Below are 7,478 nucleotides of genomic sequence, written 5' to 3'. Positions count from 1 at the left end.
ACCAAGCCAGGAAGGCTACGTAGTGCCATCAAATGTGCAGAATAATCATAGGACACTAAATATCACCAAGGATGCCAATATGAGAACAGAAACGCACAAGATGAACGATATCAAAGGTATCCGATTCACCTAGATTTCTGTTGAGGGACGGTCGGGAAGCAAGACACGTTCATCCTGGATGTCAGGACATTCAACAAGGATATGAACAACTGTAAGAGGGACGATGCAGTTTGGACAATAAGGAGCAGGACGGCACTCCATTAACTGCCCGCGAGTTAAGCGTGTATGGCCAATACGCAACCTCGCCAGAGCCATTTACCACCGCTGGTTACGGTGGTACAAGGAAGGCCATGGGGGACACACTACCCTTAAGAGCACGCAGTTTGTTGCCAGTAACAGAAGGCCAACAACCCTGCCAATGGGGAAGGATGGAGGAATGAATAACCGGGTAATGTCAGAATAAGGAATACCCTTACAGAAGATGGGACAAGTGAGGATAGCTTCCTTAGCGGCAGCATCCACACGCTCATTTAAGGACACACCAACATGGCTGGGAACCCAGCACAACTGTACTGTCTTAAATCTATTGGAGATAAGAAACAGCGATGTTGAATCTTGAATACCATCAGATGGACTGGATTAAAGGACTCCAGAGCCATGAGGGCACTTCGGGAGTCAACTACAACAACAAAGGAGGATTGACAGCGAGAAAGCAGTTGGCGAAGAGCATTGAGAACAGCATAGAGCTTTGCCGTGAAGATGCTAGTCTCCGGAGGCAGGCGGCACATATAGGTGTGGTCAGGAAAAACAACAGAGTAGCTTACACTGCCGGTGAAGACGGAAATGGAGCAGGAGTGTTAAGAAGTGTTCAAGGGAAAAGGCGTTTCAAAACTGTAGGAGGGGTAAAACCTTTAGTCACGTGGGTCAGGGACTTACAAAATTCAGGAAGGGGGGACCCTCCACGGGGGGTAAGGACAGAACAACATGAGGAGAAATATTGGTAACACTTAACAGAAAGAGAATTTTGTAGGCGAGACAACCGGACAGAAAGAGGGAGGTGAAGGGGAACAGAGACCACAGGAGGGGTAAAACTCTAAGCACGACATAGGCGAGAGTGAGGGTGTTGTAACAACCGGGTATGGTAGCGAAGACAGTAGTGATCACGGCGGTCCTGGAGAGACAGGATGCCGGTTTCAACATACAGGCTGAGGTTAGGAGTCAAACGAAAGGCACCAGAGCTAAGGCATAACCCAGTATGGTGAAGAGCATCAAGACGGCGAAAAGTAAGAGATGCAGACGAGTAAGCAGGGCAACCATAATCGAGCTTAAACAGTACAAGAAAGGAATGTAAAGAGAGGAGTGTGCACCTATCTGCTCCCCAAGAAGTATGGGACAAGACCTTAAATAGATTAAGGGCCTTAGAGCATTCAGCTCAGAGGCAAGAGATATGGGGTGACCAAGACAAACGAGTGTCAAAGATTAACCCCAAAAGCTTAGCGGAATCTTTGTACAAAAGGGAACGACCAGAAAGTGACAAAGAGGGACAAAGAACGACCTGCTTCCGAGTAAAAGTCATAGCACAAGTGTTAGTTGCAGAGAACATGAAGCCATGACTGGTGGCCCAAGACGACACGGCATCAATAGCAAGCTGAAGCCGCCATTGAAGGAAAGGCGAATCATCACCTCAACAGCAGAGGGTAAGGTCGTCGACATAGAGAGCAGTGAAGATGCCAGAAGGAAGGGAGGAAAGAAGGCCATTGAGGGCAATCGGAAAAAAGAGTACATAGTGCTCAGAAAACTACCCTGGGGTACACCTTTGTATTGCCGAAAAAGAGGCAGAGAGTGGTACCAAGCCTCACTCTAAAGGAACAACGAGAGGGGAAGCTTCGGAGGAAGAGAGGGAGATTACCACAAAGGCCAAAAGAACGAAGTTTGGACAGAATATGGTATTCCCAGGTGTTATCGTATGCCTTTTCCAGGTCAAAGAGGACAGCAGCTACAACGGAGGTCTTCGCAGCAAAAGCAGTAATAATACAGACCTCCAAATTCACCATGACAACAGTTGCTACGACAAATTGAGAAGGGAAGAGGTGTTGATAGTAGTTCAAGAACCACATCAGACGGACATTGACCATCTGATCTTGTCTTGATTCTTGGTTATCTCGAGATGATTTCGGGGCTTTAGTGTATCTGCGGCCCGGTCCTCGACCAGGCCTCCACCCCCAGGAAGCAGCCCGTGACAGCTGACTAACACCCAGATACCTATTTACTGCCAGGTAACAGGGACATAGGGTGAAAGAAACTCTGTCAATTGTTTCTCGCCGGCGCCTGGGATCGAACCCAGGACCACAGGATCACAAGTCCAGCGTGCTGTCCGCTCGGCCGACCAGCTCCGACCATTGATGTGGTCAATGTCCGTCTGTTCAAAGGGTTTGCACACACACCTCGTGATGGCAATAGGACTAAAGTCCTTAGGTCCCTAGAGACCCCGATTTCCGAATAGGGAGAACAACAGCATTGAGCCAGTCCTCAGGGACTGACGACGACTCCCAGATATGGTTATGCAGAGTCGGTAAATACTGAGATCCATTGTGTTTACCACAGCAATTTACCTTTCTTTCTGTAAAGGCTTTCTTTGCTAATTTTAAATATTAACGCCTATACAGCCATATTTACTGAGATACAGCCACCTCAAATATCAAACCTATCATCGTGTTTTCTCAACAAATTACTAAGGAAAATGAGTTTTAAAAAATGTAATAATAATCAAAATGAGCTAAATAATAAATGGATAATCAAAATAACATTATATCAATATTCCTCATGTATTTAGAGACTACTATGCATGGTGCGTATATGGGCATATGTATGCTACTTATAAAGGCATTTGTATGGTACCTATATTGGCATATGAATGGTACTTATATGGGCATTTATGGTACTTATAAGGGCATATGTATGGTAGTTATAAGGGTATATGTATGATACTTATAAGAACATATGTATTGTTCTTATAAGGGCATAAGTATGGTACCTTTTCGGGCATATCTATGTTACTTATAAGAGCTTTTGTATGGTACCTCAATGGGCATATGTATTGTTCTTATATGGGCATATGTATGACACTTATATGGGATTGAGTATGGTACCTTTATGGGTATGTGTTTGGTACTTATGTACTTACGTACCTCTATGGTACTTACGTACCTTTTACCTTACACAGACAGTCATCCGTATTTTATAGATATAGAAGATAGACAATGATTAAATCCAGTAATAAAAACTTGACCAGCGGACGAAGACAAAGATGGGGTACATACAGCCCGCCGCCTGCCAAGAATCCGAGCCCTGGCGAAATCGTCATTTTTCACAAAACTCAAAATCAAAACCAGCCATAGAATCGTTTTGAAAATGGTACCATTGTGTTTACCACAGCAATTTACCTTTCTTTCTATAAAGGCTTTCTTTGCTAATTTTAAATATTAACGCCTATACAGCCATATTTACTGAGATACAGCCACCTCAAATATCAAACCTATCATCGTGTTTTCTCAACAAATTACTAAGGAAAATGAGTTTTAAAAAATGTAATAATAATCAAAATGAGCTAAATAATAAATGGATAATCAAAATAACATTATATCAATATTCCTCATGTATTTAGAGACTACTATGCATGGTGCGTATATGGGCATATGTATGCTACTTATAAAGGCATTTGTATGGTACCTATATTGGCATATGAATGGTACTTATATGGGCATTTATGGTACTTATAAGGGCATATGTATGGTAGTTATAAGGGTATATGTATGATACTTATAAGAACATATGTATTGTTCTTATAAGGGCATAAGTATGGTACCTTTTCGGGCATATCTATGTTACTTATAAGAGCTTTTGTATGGTACCTCAATGGGCATATGTATTGTTCTTATATGGGCATATGTATGACACTTATATGGGATTGAGTATGGTACCTTTATGGGTATGTGTTTGGTACTTATGTACTTACGTACCTCTATGGTACTTACGTACCTTTTACCTTACACAGACAGTCATCCGTATTTTATAGATATAGAAGATAGACAATGATTAAATCCAGTAATAAAAACTTGACCAGCGGACGAAGACAAAGATGGGGTACATACAGCCCGCCGCCTGCCAAGAATCCGAGCCCTGGCGAAATCGTCATTTTTCACAAAACTCAAAATCAAAACCAGCCATAGAATCGTTTTGAAAATGGTACCATTGTGTTTACCACAGCAATTTACCTTTCTTCTAGTAAAGGCTTTCTTTGCTAATTTTAAATATTAACGCCTATACAGCCATATTTACTGAGATACAGCCACCTCAAATATCAAACCTATCATCGTGTTTTCTCAACAAATTACTAAGGAAAATGAGTTTTAAAAAATGTAATAATAATCAAAATGAGCTAAATAATAAATGGATAATCAAAATAACATTATATCAATATTCCTCATGTATTTAGAGACTACTATGCATGGTGCGTATATGGGCATATGTATGCTACTTATAAAGGCATTTGTATGGTACCTATATTGGCATATGAATGGTACTTATATGGGCATTTATGGTACTTATAAGGGCATATGTATGGTAGTTATAAGGGTATATGTATGATACTTATAAGAACATATGTATTGTTCTTATAAGGGCATAAGTATGGTACCTTTTCGGGCATATCTATGTTACTTATAAGAGCTTTTGTATGGTACCTCAATGGGCATATGTATTGTTCTTATATGGGCATATGTATGACACTTATATGGGATTGAGTATGGTACCTTTATGGGTATGTGTTTGGTACTTATGTACTTACGTACCTCTATGGTACTTACGTACCTTTTACCTTACACAGACAGTCATCCGTATTTTATAGATATAGAAGATAGACAATGATTAAATCCAGTAATAAAAACTTGACCAGCGGACGAAGACAAAGATGGGGTACATACAGCCCGCCGCCTGCCAAGAATCCGAGCCCTGGCGAAATCGTCATTTTTCACAAAACTCAAAATCAAAACCAGCCATAGAATCGTTTTGAAAATGGTACCATTGTGTTTACCACAGCAATTTACCTTTCTTTCTGTAAAGGCTTTCTTTGCTAATTTTAAATATTAACGCCTATACAGCCATATTTACTGAGATACAGCCACCTCAAATATCAAACCTATCATCGTGTTTTCTCAACAAATTACTAAGGAAAATGAGTTTTAAAAAATGTAATAATAATCAAAATGAGCTAAATAATAAATGGATAATCAAAATAACATTATATCAATATTCCTCATGTATTTAGAGACTACTATGCATGGTGCGTATATGGGCATATGTATGCTACTTATAAAGGCATTTGTATGGTACCTATATTGGCATATGAATGGTACTTATATGGGCATTTATGGTACTTATAAGGGCATATGTATGGTAGTTATAAGGGTATATGTATGATACTTATAAGAACATATGTATTGTTCTTATAAGGGCATAAGTATGGTACCTTTTCGGGCATATCTATGTTACTTATAAGAGCTTTTGTATGGTACCTCAATGGGCATATGTATTGTTCTTATATGGGCATATGTATGACACTTATATGGGATTGAGTATGGTACCTTTATGGGTATGTGTTTGGTACTTATGTACTTACGTACCTCTATGGTACTTACGTACCTTTTACCTTACACAGACAGTCATCCGTATTTTATAGATATAGAAGATAGACAATGATTAAATCCAGTAATAAAAACTTGACCAGCGGACGAAGACAAAGATGGGGTACATACAGCCCGCCGCCTGCCAAGAATCCGAGCCCTGGCGAAATCGTCATTTTTCACAAAACTCAAAATCAAAACCAGCCATAGAATCGTTTTGAAAATGGTACCATTGTGTTTACCACAGCAATTTACCTTTCTTTCTGTAAAGGCTTTCTTTGCTAATTTTAAATATTAACGCCTATACAGCCATATTTACTGAGATACAGCCACCTCAAATATCAAACCTATCATCGTGTTTTCTCAACAAATTACTAAGGAAAATGAGTTTTAAAAAATGTAATAATAATCAAAATGAGCTAAATAATAAATGGATAATCAAAATAACATTATATCAATATTCCTCATGTATTTAGAGACTACTATGCATGGTGCGTATATGGGCATATGTATGCTACTTATAAAGGCATTTGTATGGTACCTATATTGGCATATGAATGGTACTTATATGGGCATTTATGGTACTTATAAGGGCATATGTATGGTAGTTATAAGGGTATATGTATGATACTTATAAGAACATATGTATTGTTCTTATAAGGGCATAAGTATGGTACCTTTTCGGGCATATCTATGTTACTTATAAGAGCTTTTGTATGGTACCTCAATGGGCATATGTATTGTTCTTATATGGGCATATGTATGACACTTATATGGGATTGAGTATGGTACCTTTATGGGTATGTGTTTGGTACTTATGTACTTACGTACCTCTATGGTACTTACGTACCTTTTACCTTACACAGACAGTCATCCGTATTTTATAGATATAGAAGATAGACAATGATTAAATCCAGTAATAAAAACTTGACCAGCGGACGAAGACAAAGATGGGGTACATACAGCCCGCCGCCTGCCAAGAATCCGAGCCCTGGCGAAATCGTCATTTTTCACAAAACTCAAAATCAAAACCAGCCATAGAATCGTTTTGAAAATGGTACCATTGTGTTTACCACAGCAATTTACCTTTCTTTCTGTAAAGGCTTTCTTTGCTAATTTTAAATATTAACGCCTATACAGCCATATTTACTGAGATACAGCCACCTCAAATATCAAACCTATCATCGTGTTTTCTCAACAAATTACTAAGGAAAATGAGTTTTAAAAAATGTAATAATAATCAAAATGAGCTAAATAATAAATGGATAATCAAAATAACATTATATCAATATTCCTCATGTATTTAGAGACTACTATGCATGGTGCGTATATGGGCATATGTATGCTACTTATAAAGGCATTTGTATGGTACCTATATTGGCATATGAATGGTACTTATATGGGCATTTATGGTACTTATAAGGGCATATGTATGGTAGTTATAAGGGTATATGTATGATACTTATAAGAACATATGTATTGTTCTTATAAGGGCATAAGTATGGTACCTTTTCGGGCATATCTATGTTACTTATAAGAGCTTTTGTATGGTACCTCAATGGGCATATGTATTGTTCTTATATGGGCATATGTATGACACTTATATGGGATTGAGTATGGTACCTTTATGGGTATGTGTTTGGTACTTATGTACTTACGTACCTCTATGGTACTTACGTACCTTTTACCTTACACAGACAGTCATCCGTATTTTATAGATATAGAAGATAGACAATGATTAAATCCAGTAATAAAAACTTGACCAGCGGACGAAGACAAAGATGGGGTACATACAGC

The sequence above is a fragment of the Procambarus clarkii genome, chromosome 60 (assembly GCF_040958095.1).
Source record: "Procambarus clarkii isolate CNS0578487 chromosome 60, FALCON_Pclarkii_2.0, whole genome shotgun sequence".
NCBI classification, from domain to species: domain Eukaryota; kingdom Metazoa; phylum Arthropoda; class Malacostraca; order Decapoda; family Cambaridae; genus Procambarus; species Procambarus clarkii.
Note: the sequence above shows the minus strand (reverse complement) of the source record.